Here is a 16,933-nt window from a genome sequence, read left to right on the forward strand (position 1 = left end):
CCTCCCTGGGCCCCTCAGGCCATCGTTTCAGCTCCAGAGGAGCCCCCCCAGTGGCTCACTGCAGGGGTCCGCCCCACCCACCGGGTCCCCACTGAGAAAGGGCCCCAGTCACAGGTGAGGCTGTCCACGGCCCCCCGGCCCTGTGCCCCCCGCTGCCCTGCCCTCAGCCCCGGCCTCCAGCAGAAGGGAAAGAAGTCAGGCTCCTGGAAGGTCGCTCTGGAGTGACCGTGATCTCGGGCTCCCGTCCCTCCTCTGGGCCTTCCTGGGACTCTAGACGTAGTAGCGACCAGCTGAGGGAGTGAGCGGGTAACGGGGGGCTATCGGAGAGCACGTCAGCTCTGCCCGCGGGAGAGCCCAGACGCCTGTCCCTGGGAGCCGGGGAGAGGGGTCAGGCGGTGCGTGGGGGTCCGGGCCGGCCGCTGCCAGCGAGGTGCTGTGGGTGCCAGCCCCGCCCCCAGCACGGCAGCGGTCCCGCCTGAGGCCGTGCCCCTGGCTTCTGGCTGCTGCCGGGCAGGGGTGGTCGTCTCTCTCAGGGGCTTTACGGAGACGAGCGCACACCCTGCGGTCCCCGCTGGAAGGGCGTTGCTTGAGGCCTGCGTTCCGCGTCCGTCACCACGGCCGTCTGTTGGGCCGCCCCGCGACAGCCCTGGCCGGCGCCCTGCCACCTGTGACCTCCCACACGTCTCACAGACATGAGTGACGTGTGTGTGGCCGGTGGTGACGGGCTCCTTTCACTCAGCCCAGCGCCCTCCAGGGCCGCCGCCTCGGGACCGAGTAGTTGTCTGCAGCACGCATGCAATGCACCCGAGTCCCCGCGTCCCCGTGTCCCCGCGTCCCCGCGTCCCCGCGTTCCCGAGTCCTCGCCTCCCGCCTCCCTGTGTCCCCGGGTGGTGTGGCTGCTGGGTCTGGAACAGCCTGCGCGGAAGGGGCTTGCCATGGTCCTCATGTCCTCAAGGCTGCAGAGGTGGGGCCACGTCCTCAGACTGTCCCCGCTCCTGAGGGTGCCCAGGGTCCCTCAGAGCCCCTGCCTGGAAGTCAAGGGCTAGGCTGGCCCTGGGGTTCTGGCCCCTCCCAGGGCCTCTGTCCTCCAAGTGCTGTGCCCCAGGTCCTCCCGCCCCACAGAGGGTACTCGGCTCTCACCCTCAGGAAACTCATCGGCCCCAGTTTGGTGGCCGGGCTCCCCCACGCCAGGGGCCTTGGGCTGATCCCCAAATCTCAGCGGGTGTGGGTGCCTATCTCATCTTTGCAACTGACCCGAAGTCCCTTCGGAGCACAGAACCTGCCCTCTGAGCTGTGCTAGGACTCTGTCAATGGCAGATGGTGGTCTCGCACCTCCGCCGCGCACAGGGGCAGCCACACTGCAGGGCCACCCCCCCATCCCTGCCCGCCCAGCGCTCCGCTCCTCTGGCCTCCGGGATGCCTCTGCTTCCTGGGCAAAAGGGATGAGGGCCCGTCTCCATCCCAGGAATCCCTTTCCAGGCTCACACCCACGGGATGAGCTGCACCCCACAGGGCTCGGCCTCAGACACCCCGAGATGCCCGTGGGGACGCGATGGCCATTGGCCTTGGAAGCAGCTGGCCCAGGACCTCTCCACACATGGTCCGGCAGGCGCCCTGTGCAGCATCTGTGTTCCCTCCTTCCCGCTGAGATCATCCCCAGCACCAGCCCCCCAATCACTTCATTATTTCTTTGTAAATAGGGCTTTTCCTAGTCAAAATAATCAGCATTTTTCTGGTGCTCCCACATCTGGCTTTGATTGGCCCCAGCCTCGTGGGGCGGATGCTGGAGCCCCTCACGTCATGAGGAGGGGAGAGGGGCGGCCTGCCCGCCTTCCCGCAGGAGGCCAGGCCCTGGGGGCTGGGCGGCCAGCCCTCGCCGCTCACAGCCGCGCTCTGTGCCACCCAGCTTGGCGGGGTCCTGGTTCCGAGTCTTCGGGTTGGTGCCTGGAGGTCCGCTCCTGGTGCCCCAGGCCACTGCGTCCGTCCCTCCCTCCGGAGCTCTGTTGCCCCCACCCTGCTACGTGGAGTCACTCAGATGCGGAGGGTCCCTGTCCGTGTCCCCTGCAAGGACGAGGGCTCGCAGGTCCGAGGGTGCTCAGCACCTTCTCCCTGGGAAGCTCAAGGGGGAGAGACGGATAATCGTAGGCTCCGCCCTACTTCCTGCGTGGGCGCGCTCACGTGGCACGGCTCTGTGGGCCCCCCGAAGTGTCCCTGAGGTGCCCAGCGGGGTGGTGCTCGGCCCCTGTCTGTCCCTTCAGCCTGCTGGCCTCACCCCGTGTCCTGACACCGGCCCGTGTCCCAAAGCCGGGCATCACGGGACATGCTGCTGATTTGGGTGGTTATGATTTGGGTGAGAGTCCTCAGCATCGACATTCAGTGTACACGAGACGGGCCTGTCCCCGCTGCCTGTGTGCGGATGTCCACCGCGCCCTCCCTCCTGCAGCCGTGTGACATTCTCTATGGGGCCAGGGGCACTTGGAGGACCGCCCTGAGCTGGCCGCCTGGCCCTGCGCGGCTGCCGTGGGCCCGGGGACTGACTGGTCGCCAGCCTGGGTGGTGGGCCTGGGCAGTGGGCAGAGGGGGAGGTTTGAGGGGACCCAGTAGGTGTGGAAGGCCACTGTAGAGGTTCGGGCCTCAAAAGCTTCTGGGTGGCACTTCCAGGCTGGGGGCTGAAGTGTGTGGAGGACCCCCCCCTCCACCCAGCAACCCTCGCCTCGCAGCTGCAGGCGCCCTTCCCCGTCGGCTGGGGGAGGTGCCTCCCAGAAGCCTTTGTGGCGGGCCCGGGGCAGGGGTGAAGTACCCCTTAAACAGAACAAGGTGCCGGCCTCTCATACCTTCACTTTATGAAGTGTTTGGAATTCCGACGGCCCAAACAGCTGGAAGTTCCTTGCCAGGTTCTCCCTGGGACTTCACCGGCGGCCAGGGCCCCAAATAATTCTTATAAAAACCATGTCAGCCCCAAACTGTGTGATATCTGATTTGTAGCACTAATAAAACCCCATGCCTGCTGCCAGGGTGGGGGCGGTGGGAGCCCGGAGCACAGAGGACTCATTGCTCCCTGCGTGTGTGTGCACGCGCGTGTGAGGGAGGGAGGGAGCCCCCCAAGCCGGGCTCCTACGGCTCCGTGGCCCCACTGACCCCCGAAGCTCTCCCCTCCACCCCGTACCCCACTCCGTGCCGTGTTCTCTCAGGCTGTGGCTGGAGGATGTCACAGGCCTTGTGTGGCTAGACCACCTCGGGAAGTGGACCTGCAGGCCTGTGACCAGGCGCTGCTGCCCAGCGTGGCTGCCCAGCGCTGGCGCTCAGAGGAAGCGCCCTGGCTGCCCGTCACAGGCCGCCGGCCACCGTCAGCGGGCCCAGCAGCGCGCGCAGCCAGCTACGCCTGTGCATGTCTGAGGCAGCCCCCGGTGACAAAATGGTGGTTCTTTCCCACAACGTGGGCTGGGGAGGAGCCTAGGTGACCCCAGACCGCCTGGCCTCTTGCCCTGCCCCCACCGCCCCATCAGGACAAGAGCACACAGCTTCAGCTCGGGGCTGTGGCTGTCCCAGCGGTGGGGTGTCCCGGTACCCTTCCCTGCGTGGGCTGGGGACCTGGGGTGTGGGGGACAGTGTTGGGCTCCTCGGGAGGGGCTGGTCATTAAGGGCCAGATCAAAGGGCCCAGAAACACTCTCATTAAGGAGGCCAGCGCAGGTGGGCAAGGGCCCCGGGGGCTCTGCTGTCCATGTGCCACCCCCGCTGGGCCCCCGTCGCCCGTGGGCATGGCAGTCCACGCGGCCCACCCCTGCAGCCTCCCAAGGCCTCCCTGTGGTTTCCACAGCCGGAAGCCCGGCCGCCAGCGGGCCAGCGGAACCTCGGAGGAGAGGGGCCCGTGTGAGGGTTCGGGGTGACATGGGAGTTTGTCCGGGAGCCGCGGGAGCCGGGGGCAGGTGCGGCAGGCCTTGCAACTGTGAGGCCGCTGGCTACGGCCTTGACTTTGTCTAAAATGCGGGGATGGCAATGCGGGTCAGGGAGGAGCTGGTCTGGCGGGCAGAGGCCCTGCACCCCCGGGCCCCCGGGCTTGGCCTGCCGCTCTACCCTAATGCGTTGTGGCAGGCCTGAGGCCCCTGTCCAGCTGGGTCTCTGTCCCTGTGGCTGCCCGTCACCGCGCCCCGCCCCCACGTGGCCTGTCGCACCCTGTGTCCCTGCTGGGTGTGGCGCCGGCCCTGGATGAGCCGCCTCACATGCACGGCCGTTAGTGGGGCAGAGGGCGCAAGGCTGGTCCTCTGGAAGGCCTGGTCCAGAGTCAAGTGTGGGAAGGTTCATGGGGCGTCCACTCCTGTGTGAGACTATCCAAGCTCCCCACGCCCCGGAGGGACCCCCGCGGTCACAGCCCCGTGTGGCCCCAGATCAGGCCACGCCCACAGATGCCCCCATCCCATCCACACCGGCGCCTGACCCCTGGGGGCACAGCAGTGAGGTCACCGAGGCTCTGGTTGCCCCTGCAGCTCCCTGGTGCCTGGGATGCCCCTGCTGCCCTCCGTGGTTTTGGGGTGCCACCCAGGGCCCCACTGCATTGGTTTTCTGTCTTTTCAGAAGAGAAGTGCCACTGTCATCTGGTTCCTTCCTGATTCAGGTCCTCGTCCACCTCAGAGGCTGGGCTGGCGGGGACCTAGGGGTGGGACACCCCTCAGTCCTTGGTGGGCTCAGCCCTGCTGGCTGTGGGGAGAATCCCTGGCCGCAGCTAGGGCTCATGCATGGCTTAGGGCGGGGGGTACCCCCTCAGAACTTCAGCACCCAGGTTCCAGAACCCCTGGGTCCTGAGACAGCCTGGCATGTCACCACGCTGGGCTTGCCCCTGTGCCCCCAGAATGAGGCCATCGCCATCCTAGAAGGTGCCTCCTAAAAATAAAACCTGGCGGGAGGTGCAGGCCGGTCCTGGAGGAGCCCCAGTGGGGTTGGGAGCAGCTGGAGCTCTGGTCCTGTCCTGTCCCCACCTTCCTGCGGGTCCTGTCCCCCCACCTCGCCCCCGCTAAATCCGCCCTGGCCCCTTGGCTGGCACGAAATGGGAAAACTATGTGTTCCCAGCCTCCTTCAGGGCCTGGGAGTGAGGGGGCCGACAGCTGCCTGTGCGGGTGCAGAGGGCAGGGACGCCCTCATTCTGAGGCTATCAAGTGGCCTGCTGGACGCTGGAAACCGAAATAGCCTCAGGAGGTGGGACGCAGCTGTCCCCATCAGTCAGGATGACCCCGCCAGAGCAGCAGTTTCTGAGTCGCCCTGATCCCCCCAGGCCGGGGAGGGTACAAGGCCCCCAGGCCTCCAGGAGAGGCCGGGCAGGGCTGTGGGGTCGTCCAAAGTCCTTCGTGCCACGCGGCCTCCGGCTCCTCAAGTTTGCCCACATCCCCCGAGTCCTGCTCCCCGCCTGACGCCCCTCCGCAGACTGGGGTGCTGGGGTGTGTTCTAAGCAGCAGGGTGGGGATGTGGGACCGTTGGCGGACTGAAGCCAGGGCTGACCCACAGAGCGTGGGGTACAGAACAGGGAACGTGGTTGCAGGGACCAGGCGGGAAGCAGGGCCAGTGCGGAAGCCCCTGAGAGCCCCCAGGAGTGGACGGAGGTGGATGGGGTGGCTGCGTGGGCTGGTCAGCAGCAGGCCGGGCGGGGGAGGCCCACAGGCGGGAGAGGGGCCGGCGCCGGCCGGGCGCGCTTGGCCTGACTTGCTGGGACACATGCTTGCCCACAGGGTCATGGAGCATTCTTGCTGGGGGCTGGGACCGGGCTGGGACCGGGTTGGAGCCTGGGGCCAGGGTGAGTCCTGGGAAAGAGCTGGGGGCTACTGGGTGGGGGCCCAGCGCACCTAGTCACCTCCGAGGTATGGCTCCCCCCGCCGCTCTCAGGTGTCTCTATGGCAACGCTGGGAGGGGCCCACAAACAGCCCACAACAGAGTGGCCCCCTGACTCCCGGTCCCCTCCAGGGGGTGGGACAGCCCTTTCGGGAGAAGAAACTCACCTTTCGGACTCGCTCCCGCCCAGAACACTCGCCACCCAATGGCGTGTGCGCACAAGGTGGAGGCCGGGGAGAGGTGGCCTGCGCCCCCCTCCCCCATCCCTGTTCAGGGTCCCCAGGATGTTGGGGTTTGTCAAGAGACAGCCCCCACAGCTGGCAAGCTCGGTCTTGGGGCTCTGGGTCACTCGGGCCCAACCAGGGGCCCTCATCTGTTTCTATTCAAAAGAGGGCTCAGTGACCCCACCACCCCTCAGGAGGTGGGGGTCCCGGAACTGGTCAGAGCAGTGCTGGGCAGGGTCACCAGGTCGGGGCCCCAGGTGGCGGCCGCCTGACGGGGGCAGTAGCATCATACAGTGAGACCGCGGGCAGCCTGGGCCCCCACCCTCAAGCCAGGCCAGTTCTCCATGCCTGCCCGCACCTTCTCGCCTCCTTCTGTCCCAGAACACGGCCCCAGAAATCGGGGCCCGGCACCCCCTCGCCTTCCCGGGGTGCCTGAGCAGTGACCCTGGACCCGGGTGGCTGGGGGTGCGGGCGTCTGGCCATGCTCTCACAGCCGAGGCCAAGGCTTTGTTTCCGCTGGGGACGCCTGGGTGCCAACTAGAGAAATTTCGTCTGCACCAGGGGAACCGAGGAAGCACCGACTGGAGTCTTTTGTTCCCCTCTCCGCACCCGCCAGGCCAGTTCTGAGCCCCCCAACACCCACACCCAGTCTTGGTTCCCGGAACCAACTGCGGGTGTGGACCCAGTGCCAGGGCCTGGGACAGGGGCCAGTGTCCCCCGAGGGACGTGGGCGCTGCGGCCAGGAGGGGCCACCGCTGCTCAGAGGGGTCACACGCGGCGGTGGTGAAGCTTCCCCGCTCAGCTGTTGACAAGCTGAGCCCTCCATGCTGGCCAGGAGCTGCAGCGCCTAGAGCGGGGCCTGCGGGAGAGGCCTTGGGTGTCACGAGGACGGCAGGACCTGCACGGCGGCAGGAATGTCCGGTCCCAGCCCCTTGGGACAGCTCAGCCCTCGGGGCAGGCAGGAGACAAGTCCAAGCCGGCGCAGGGCAGACATGCCGGCCCCTCGCAGGACCGCCCCCTCCCACAGTTCCGCCGCCCCAGCCCCCAGCCCCCAGCCCAGCCGGCTCCAGGGCTGGGGCCCCGCGGGGGAGACTGGGCCGGCCCCTCCTGTGAGGCCGCGTCTTATCTCTGGGGAAAGATTACAGGTTTCTGACATTAAATTTTCGTGCTGAAGTTTCAGCGTGTACTTTGAAAAGTTTTGTGTGTTTTTTTCCAGATAACACCTGGAGGGGAAGGACAAGAAGGATGTTAGGTCTGTTCACATAAGACTTTGAACTTGGGGACAGGAGGAACCCCCTCCCCACACCCCCGCCCCCTCTCCACATGTGAGTTATTGATTCCAGCCTCCTGAGCCTCCTCCTCAGCCTCGGCCCGGCTAGGCCCCCTCCAGGTGCCCAGTCCTGCCGGCGCCCGGATCCCTCCGCTGCGCGGGGTCACACTGGGAGTCGCGCCGGGTCTCACACTCTCCTTTGTCTCCTGCGGCCGGCCCTCTCTGGGTGGCTCGGCTGCCTCTGCCCCGCGAGGGGTGCCCCTGGCTGGGTGTGGGGGGCGCTCCTGCCCCAGGTGGTCCTGGGGTCCAGCCACCTTACCCTCCACGGGAGGCAGTCATGGGGAGGGCCGCCTGATGGGCCCTTTGGTAGCTGGGGGCCCTTGGAAAACTCACTCTGGAGCCTGTGTGTTGGGTCATCTTGATTTGGGGATTTCCAAGCATCGGTGCCACAAGAGGTCACGCTGCTGACCCAGGCCTGACTCATTATGTCACAGCCAGATTGTGGTGACACCTGATGGAATCCAGAAGGCCCCTGAGCGGGCAGGCCGGAGGTGGGGGGCGGGCCGGCGGTGGGGGTCTGCATGCTGCGGGCTCTGCTTCCCAGCCTCCCCCAAGGCTGGGCGACACTGACCCTCCACTCGTCCCCCGCTGCGCAACACACTCGCTTGGGCCCTCGCACCCCAAGTCCAGCCCTTGTACCCCAAACCCAGTCCTGCTCAGGGTCCTCCTGACTTGGCTTTAAACACAGCCCCAGCCCCCATGGCCTCGCCCTCACGCTCACGCCAACATACCCGGCCCGCCCCCCCAAATCTTATGGGCTGGGGAGTGAGCCTAAGCGCAGCCCCCGAGCCCTGCTCTACCTCCCGGCCCCACAGAGTCCTCACATGCCTCTGCAGCCCCTTCCGTACCCCCATCCCTCCAAGACAGGGTCAGCTCCCAATAACCCCACCCCTGACCCCGCCACCACGCAGCCCTCTGTGGCCTCCTCCGAAGCCAGAGGCCTTCTTGGCCTGTCCCTTCCTAGCCCCTCCTTTCTTTGGGCCATTGTTAAGTCCGGCCTGAACCCCCTTCCCCCACGTGACCTCCACGGGGCCCCACTGGAGGCCGGCACACGGGAGATGCTGCCCTGGGGTCCAGAGTTGCAGAGCGGTCCAGCCTGCCTCTGCGTGCCCCACCCTTGCCCCTTCTGTCCCGGGATCCCTGGCAGAGCCTGGCCTGATCGTCCCGACTCTTCCTTCTTCATCTCACACCGTCCGCTGCAGCCCCTCGAGAGCGGCCGGCTGGGCCACGGAGGCCAGCAGAGGTCACGCCCGGGTCCTCCCTGCTGCGAGCTACCCTCCTCCTTCTGCGCAGGCGCTGAGGTTGCCTTGGGGCTGTTCTCCGGCTCCGGATGCTGCCTCCTGCAGCCTTGGGCCACCGAGGGTGCCCAGTGTGGCCGTGCTGTTCCCCGAGGTCAGGCCTTGCTCCACGGGGAGCACTGGGGATGGAGGAAATGCAGAGGGGTGCAGGCTCCCGGGCAGGGTAGCTCTGTCACTTCCCTGCTCCTGGGGGCAAGACGCTGCCCAGGGTCTTGGAGGAGGTGACGGGAAGGCCCGAGGGTGGGTGAGGGGTCAGGGCGTGAGGGGAGGTCAGCACATTTCCCCTCCCCCCGCGGAGGCTGGCAGCCCAGCCCTGAACGTCCCAGCGAGCCCGCCCCGGGCACAGAGCTGACGGATTTGGTGACTCCCTGTCCTGTAGGGAGCAGAAGAGCCAGGGTGCCCTCTCCTCCCCTCCCCTACCAGCTGGGCTCGCTGCCTCCTCCACCCCGCCCCCCACGCGCCCGCTGCAGAGAGAGGTGGCCGGCCAGAGAGGAGGCATCCCAGACCCACCTGCAGCCCAGTGGCTGCCCCGGCCCCGTGGGCTGGGCGCACATGACCGGCCGGCTCCTCTCTTGGGACAGGAGCCCTGTTCCAATGAGGCCTGGGCCTCCGCAGCCGGTGTTGAGTTGTTCCCGGACACCCAGTCCGTCCACATTTCCATGCGCCCCACGTCCTGTCCCACCGGGCCCCGTGAGGCCTGGATAAGGCTCCTGCGGGCGCTGAGGGCCACAGTGGGGACCCCGTGACCACACGGTCAGGTACTGCAGCACGCAGGCATGGCTGAGTCCGAGCCAGGGCTGTGTGCCACTTGCCCACTGCCACCAGCGCGTGGAGCGCTGTTTCAGGCCGGGACGCTCCGGCGCCGCAGTGGGGGAGCCCCGCCAGAGGTGGCCCAGCCTGACTGTGAGGGCGAGGCCACCCCTGGACACATGTCTGCTGCAGTCACCCTGCTCCTCCGCCCCGGCCACCCACCCGCACGGCCACCCACAGGGCCACTTCCCGAACCTCCTCAGGAGGCGGCCGGCAGCACCCCTGGCCACGGTGCAGGAGCCCGCGGTGCCTGCCGTCCCTCTTGCCCTTGTGGAGACGGGACCAGGAAGGAGACGGAAGGTTCTGGGAGGCGGAGCACAGGGAGAGGGTGCGCAGGTGAGGGGCCTTGGGAAGGGTGCGGTGTCTCCGTGGGATCCGAGAGGCATTTAGAGAGAGAGGACCGGCTGGGGCCGTGGGGAAGGGGCCACGTCACAAGACTGGAAATGAGAAGGCTCAGGGACCGGGACCTACGCCACAGGGGCCGTGGCCGGAGTCGGGGTCAGATGCGGGCTAACCAGAGGGGCGCCATGTCCACTGGCCAAATAGTGCATCTTCTTTCCTGCTGGGGACTGGGGTCCCTGTTTGGTGCACCTGCAGTGCCCTGGCCCGAGGCCGCCCAAGGCCACGCGGGCAGCAGACCAGAGCAGACAAGCATCTGCCTTTCAAGGTCGGTGGGGTGGGTGGGGGGCCAGGGTGTGAGGTGTACAGAGGGCTGGGGGTTCTGGGGCCCCGTTCTCCCCTGCGGCTGTGCAGCTGCACCCTGCTGGGCTGAGGGCAGGGCTCTGGGCCTCCATGGCCAGAGGTGGGTGCCCAGGTAAAGGGGCCCTCGTCCCATGGAGCTGAGTGGTGTAGAGTAACTCAATCAGAGACGTGGCAGAACCTTCCAGAAACCCAGGTCCATCCCCTCATCTGTTTTCCGTCCCAGGACCCCCAGTTGCCCGGGTGGCACCTGGCACTCCCCTCCGGGTGAGGACAGCCTCACGCCGTCCCGTCCAGGATGGACCCCCGATAGCGGGGCCACGGCCCCCGGGCTCTCTGAGCTTCCACCCCCCTATCTGGTGGGTGAGGGTGCCACCGTCCCCTCTGTGCCGGGCGGGGGCAGGAGGACCCCTGGAGCCCCCAACCCGGGGGTGCGGCCGGGGACTGGTGGCTGCCCGTGTGTCCGGGCGGACGCCCGTGTTGCCCTTGGGTGGACTGTCCAGGCCGGGAAACCCTACGCCGGAGGGATTAAGGAGAAAGGACAGAACCGACTGCCCTGTGTCGCTGAGTGTGCACTTGCTCCATAGGGAGCAACACAGAGGCAACGATGCCGACAGCCCTGCCGCGTGCCCCTCCGTCCGGTCCACGGGCTGGAGGCTGCCCGCCACTCACCGCCCCCCGGCCCGGCCCGCCCGCCTCTCCCCAGTGGTTGTGTGCCAGGAGGCGACCGGGATCCTCCGCTGGGCTCCGGAGTGAGTGGGGGCAACGCGGAAAGGGGTGCGTCAGAACCCTCCATGTGGGTGCGGAGCTGGGCCCCAGGGCCCCCCAGGCTGCCGGCCTCCCACCCCAAGCCCAGGGCGCTCACCCTGGAGGCCCCTGTCCCTCGTGGGCAGGAGCTGGAGCCCCGCCCTGAGCCCAGAGCCTGATCCCCTCCCACAGGGCACCCAGTGGGCCTCCTGGGAGCTGGGGATGTTTGCCGATGTGCCTCTGCAGGGGGTCCTTGACGGCAGAGTTTGTATCTTGGGCCTCTTGGGGACCGTGGGCCATGGCCCCTGAGCACCCTCCTGGCTCCGTCACCTGTTGGAGGCATCCTGGGGTGGGGAGGATGGGGAGAGCCAGGAGGGTCCCCCCCAGGATCAGGTGTGGATGGTGGCCTTCACTGCAGACTCCCCAGGGTACCTTTGGGAAGGACACGGGGACCCTCCCACCCCACCCCAGGAGACAGGGAAGGACCGGGACCTGCTGTCCTGCCTCATCCTTTTGGGTCTTTCTCCTGCTGGGCTGAGCTGACTACAGACGCCCCTTCCACGCTCTGGGAGGGGGGCCTGGTTCATGGTTGGTTCACTCTGTGTGGAGCCCCCAAAGTGCTGGCTGGGAGGGGGTTGGGGAAGGGCTGTTCTTTCCCCTCCCCTCCCCCACACTCTCAGACCCAACCACTTAAGAATAACGAGGTCCAGGTGGCCCCTCGCTGGCTGCAGGGCCCGCCTCCTGCCTGGAGCCGCTAACGGCAACCAGAGGCTGGAAGGTGTAACCGGCTCTAGCTGTCAAGGCGGTTGGGTGCAGCCGGTCCTCCAGCCGGCAGGTGGGCAGCAGAGCCGAGGCCTTGTCCAGCAGATGGGGTCCCCGTGCTGCCCCCCTCGGGCCTGCAGGCCTCCCCACCACATCCCGGCTCTGCCCGCCCAGGGCCCAGCTGCCACGTGCTTTCCACGAGAACTCGGGGACCCACCCCGGTCTGCCCTCAGGTGTGAGGGCCAAGGAGGACGGGCCAGGAAGGCTACGGTGTTCAGGGGACGCGGTGGGGGGCGGCCCCGCTGTGCCGGTGCCGCATGCCCTTGACCTGCCCTCACCGACACTTGTGGGTGGCTTCAACAGCTCGCTAGCCACCACCATAAAGCACAAAGGGCCGAGCTCAGGAGGACCCCAGTCGCCATCCTGCCCACGGGGCAGTGTCCCCTGGCTGAGACCCAGGGCACGGAGGTGGCATCCCGCTGGCCTGGCTCCGGGAACACCACCCCTCCTTCTGGTGGCTGACCTGCCTGCCCACCCTGGCCGCCCCACCAGGAGACTGTCCCCTGCCCTCCTGCCACAACCCCTGGCTGCCCCAACCCACAGCTCTCTATTCTGGTGCGGAGCGGCCGAGCCCGGGCCGGGGGGCAGGCGTAGCTGCTGTGGGTGAGAGGTGGGGGCGCACAGTGCGGGGGGACGCCTGGGCCTCAGCGCTGGCGCAGCGTGTGCCGCGGGGAACACTGAAGTCACCCTCCAGGAAAGGAGCCGCCTGCCTGGGGGCTCGAGGGAAGCAGCGGGGTGCACATGGGGGCTGTATCACAAGGCACAGAGGGGTGCTGGGGTCGCGGGACACGAGGTCCTCCCAGGGAGGAGGCCACGGACTTGCCGCAGCCAGTCCAAGTGGACGCCTGGGCCTGTGCTGCTTTGGGGTCCCTCCCCACAGGCAGGAGAGAGTCTTCTGACTGCCATTACAGAAGGGGACGGGGAGCTGAGAGAAGATGGCCACAGAGGGGCGGCCCCGGAGCTGGGAGCGGGAAGGGCCCGGTCTGGACGAGGCAGGCTGGCTGCCCGGGGGAGCCCCAGGGTCAAGGTGCAAAGAGGGGCCGCTGGCTGAGGCGAAAACACGGGAGCACTGGCGCAGCCCCGCCCCCCGGGCCGCCATGCTGAAGGCACTGGCTGGACAGCTGCGGGCTGACCGAGACCACGGCTGCCCACGAGGAGGCCGGGCACCGGGGCAGGCCGGCCTCTCCGCTCCCCAGCGGGCAGAGAGAGCCCCCTTCTCAGCAGGGACGCTGCTCTCTGTCTCCAGGGTCGCTGCCCTGTGACCGAGCTGGCTACTGCTGTCTGCGTGTCCCCGGGGCACGCGGGCCTAGGGCACCCCAGCCCTGCACCCTCGGGTGTCCTGTACTCTGGCCCCTGCTGGGAGGGCCTGTGGGCACCCGTGTGGTATGGGGGGCCAGCCCCGTCCTCCGAGCCCACGAGCAGGCATAAGGGCAGGGCCCGTGTGCTGGGCACAGGGACATTCCTGGCAGAGCCCCTCGCCAACAGGACACAGTGGTCCCAGCTAGGAGCCCCGTCTTCCTCCCTCCAGAGCCACTGGAGGCCAGGAACACTGAGAGGGGGGGCTCTGGGGAGCATTCCGTCACTGCTTTCCCATGACGCCCCCGTAATCTGGGCTCTCCTCCTTGGCACCCCCACACCTCCCAGCTGCTGGGGCCGCCAGCTGCTCTGCCCCCCGCCCAGCCCTGGCCGGCCAGAGCATGTGTCCAGGCAGCAGAAGCCTTTCCCATGGTGGGGATGGGGCGGGTCGGGGGACGAGGAATTTGAAAAGGAAGCAGCAGTGGCCGAGAATTTGGAAAATGTGTCCCGAGTGCCTAGAGGACTGGGAAGAAGCCGGAGGGGGATTAGGAGGAAGAGAGGGGTGGGCACACGGTCTTGGGCAGGCCCAGCGGCTGGACGGGGGCTCCCTTCCATGCGGGAGAGTCCAGGGCAGCAGCTGTCCCCATCCCTCAGCCTGCACCCTGTCCTGCAGTGGCTGAGCGGGGCCTTTGACCCCGGGCTGGGGAGGCACCCATGGCCTGTCCGCGCGTGATGGGCTTACGGGGCGGGGGTCCCGGGCAGCCCCAGGCTGGCCACCTCTGGCCCAGGCTCCATCCCCGCTCTCATCCTGGGTCCCTTCAGAACCAGCCCCTCCAGTTCGGGGCCCCTGTGGAGGTGCCCCTCGGGGGAGGGGCTGAGCCTGCTGCCTGGTGGGTCTGGCCCCTGGGAGCGCTCTGGAGCCGCAGCTGTCCCAGCCCCGGGGCCAAGGCCTCCATGATTGAGTGTGGTGGGGACTCCCACAGGGGGGAAGAGCCGGATAAGCCCCGCAGCTGCCGGAGGGGTGAGGGGGGCCCCTCGCCGCCCCTCCCCCACCCCTGGCTATGCGGCTTCCCACGCGGCTCCTTCCGGCCCCAACTCTCCCGTCTCCCCTCTCTGGGGTTTCAGGGCCTTTCCGGAGGAGGGGCCCCCTCTGCCTAAAGTGGACCCAGCAGGGCTCCAGGGCGTTGGTGACACTGGGTAAACCAAGTCACCGGGCCCAGCAGAGGGTCCCGGGGGGTGATGAGCCCCAGCTGTCCCCGGCAAGGACCGAGGCAACAGCAGACACACTGAATCCTGCTGTGCACAAGGGGGCCCCTCGCCCACCCCTGGAGCAGACAAGGAGCCGGGGCTGGCAGTCCCGTGGGGGCGGGCAGGGGCGCTGGGACCCGTGGGCCTCTGGGAACACTGGGCCATCGGGGGGGCGGATGCTGAGCTGGATTTTGACCCGGAAAGCAGGGCTCCACAGAGGGGCGGTGGGGGGCCGCTGCCCTATCTCCCTGGGCTCCCGTGTTTGCTCAGCCAACTTTGCAGACGAGACGCTGTGCAAAGAGACCCATGATAACCCCCCGGGTCACTGACTGCTGGGCGCCCCTCCTCTGTCCTCGCTCTCTGCCCCCGGCCCCCAGCCCCCCGCTCCCTCTGCACGTCGCCTGCTCTCTCCTGGAAACGTGGCAGCTGCTGGCAACCCCAGGACTTAGGAGAGGGGGAGGGGGATGGGCTCTGGTGCTCCCACCGCCGCCTTCCCGCCTCCTCCCCCTACCTGTCCCCCACCCCGCCGGATTCTTTAGGGGGAAGGAGCGGCTGGCTCTTTGTCAGTCTGTCCGCCCCGGGCTCCACGTGCCCCAGGCGTGAGGGCTGAGCGTGGCTTTCAGAGGAACACAGGGCAGGGTGGTTACAGGCCAGACCATCCCGTGGGCCACCTTGGCCCCCCGGAGGGCACTGGCCTTGGCAAATATTTAGCGCTGCCCACCGGGCGGGCAGAGGCGGCCTGGGTGTGGGCAGCACCCACCCAAATCCTGGCCCTTGGTCCACTCCCTCTGGGGCTCAAAGGAGGTTCACCTTGAGGGGCTGGTTTGTGCTGCTCCTCCGGGGCCAGTTCCGGGGGCTGCCCGCCCTCGCGCCCAGCCCCCCACCCCCCTGAGCGGCAGGCAGGCGGGGCAGGAGCCCCGTGGAAATGTGAGCCACATGCCTCTCCTCATCGACACTTAATTCAGCACAATGAGCTTCCCGGGGCCTTTGATGTCCGGGACCTGCGGCCTTTAGTGCTTTGTGGGCTGCGAAACAGGAAGCCGCGGGCTTTGGGGGCAGTGCCGGCGCCTCCTCCCCTCGGCGGTGGGCTGCCAGGGACCCCGGGGCCCGGTCCCACTGTGGGGGAAGGGCAGGCCATGGCTGGGACAGGGGTTGGGTGGGGCTCCCCTGAACCTCTTTGACAGTAGGAGTCCTGGGGCAGGACAAGCCAAGGGGTCTGACCAACGCCCCCACTGGCTGTCACAGGACAGGGGTCAGATGGGCTCCAGGAAATCACCCGGGGCAGGGGTCACCAGGCCCGCTGCCCCTCAGTGATGGACCCACTGATCCAGCCCAGCCTCAGCCTGCGGGCCTATGGGCGAGATGGGGGCAGCATATGCACGGGGCAGGAGGGACTGTCTGCTGCCACCCAAAAGCAGACCCTGTGGAGCGCCCCTGGAGGGCTTCCTGGAGGTGGGGGCTCTAAGGAGCATTAGAGGGCTGGGGCCTGCCACCGGCTAAGGGGGACAGAAGCTGGGAGCCCAGCAGGAGCAGAAGCACAGGGCTGCATGGGAGTGTGGCGCGTGCTACCGGGAGCCGATGTCCCAGAACTCCAAGCCCTGGGTGATGGGGCCCCTGGCCAAGATAAGCTGTCCCTGCAGGGGCTGCGGGGGGGTGTCAGCACCCTGCTGCGGACACAGCGAGACTGGGAACAGAGCCCAGAGCCGGGTTCCACGCTCTGACCACGGACAGCCTGTGTCCCCCAGGAGGCCCCCAGCCCCCTGGCCCCGGTCAGGGGCTGTGCAGGGTCTGGGGAGTGGACAGCTGTCGGCCTCTCCACATTCCAGACGCAAGGTCAAGCATTTGGGGGAAGCTGTTTTTCTTAAAAATGTCACTTGAAAATAAACACTGTTTCTGGCACGTCTCTGATGGCCCTGGATCCCCAGAGAGCAAGGGCGGGCAGTGTGGGGGGCTTCCAGCCAGAGCTGCCTCTGACCCCCTGCAGATACCTCCCAGGCCAGCAGGAGCAGGGTCTTTCCTGGCCCAAGGGCTCTGTAGGCTGGGCACCCGTGGCCACCCAGAGCCGGGCACGTGGGTGCCTGGCCCATCTAGTGTGTCCCAGAGACGGCCTGCCTTCCACAGGTGACTCTGTTCCCAGGGCTAGGCCAGCTGGGTCCCCCCGCTGTGGGCCAGCATGGAGGTGGCTGGGGGGATCCCCGGCCTGGTCCCTTCCTGGCCAGTCTTCTATGCAGAGCCCCCTGCCCTTCCGTCCTGCGAAGCCCCGCACCCAACGCCTTGGAGCTGAAGGCTCAGGGGCTCCCTGGAGGGCTGTGCAGCACCAGGTCCGCTGCCCCCCACCCCACCCCCGAGATGTGGCACTTTTTCCTCTGGGAACCACACCCAGCCCCACCTTTCCCAGTGGCTGCCTGAGCTGACCTCTGGGGGACCCGCATGGGGGCTCTCTCCCAGCTGCTGGCTGCCCCCTGCCCCTAGAGCAAGTGACTCAGGAATCCTGAAGGCAGCGCTAGCAAGGACCCCAGCCATCCTGGGGTCGAGGATTTGACAGTTCCCTGAGAAGTTTCTAGAAGCGAAATGGCATTGCCGGGAGCGTGCCACACACCCCTTCTCTCCCCTGGCACAGCAGGGCAGGCAGGAGGAGGGG

Source organism: Furipterus horrens, unplaced genomic scaffold (assembly GCF_987537825.1).
Source record: "Furipterus horrens unplaced genomic scaffold, mFurHor1.1.pri manual_scaffold_2, whole genome shotgun sequence".
In the NCBI taxonomy this organism is placed as follows: Eukaryota; Metazoa; Chordata; class Mammalia; order Chiroptera; family Furipteridae; genus Furipterus; species Furipterus horrens.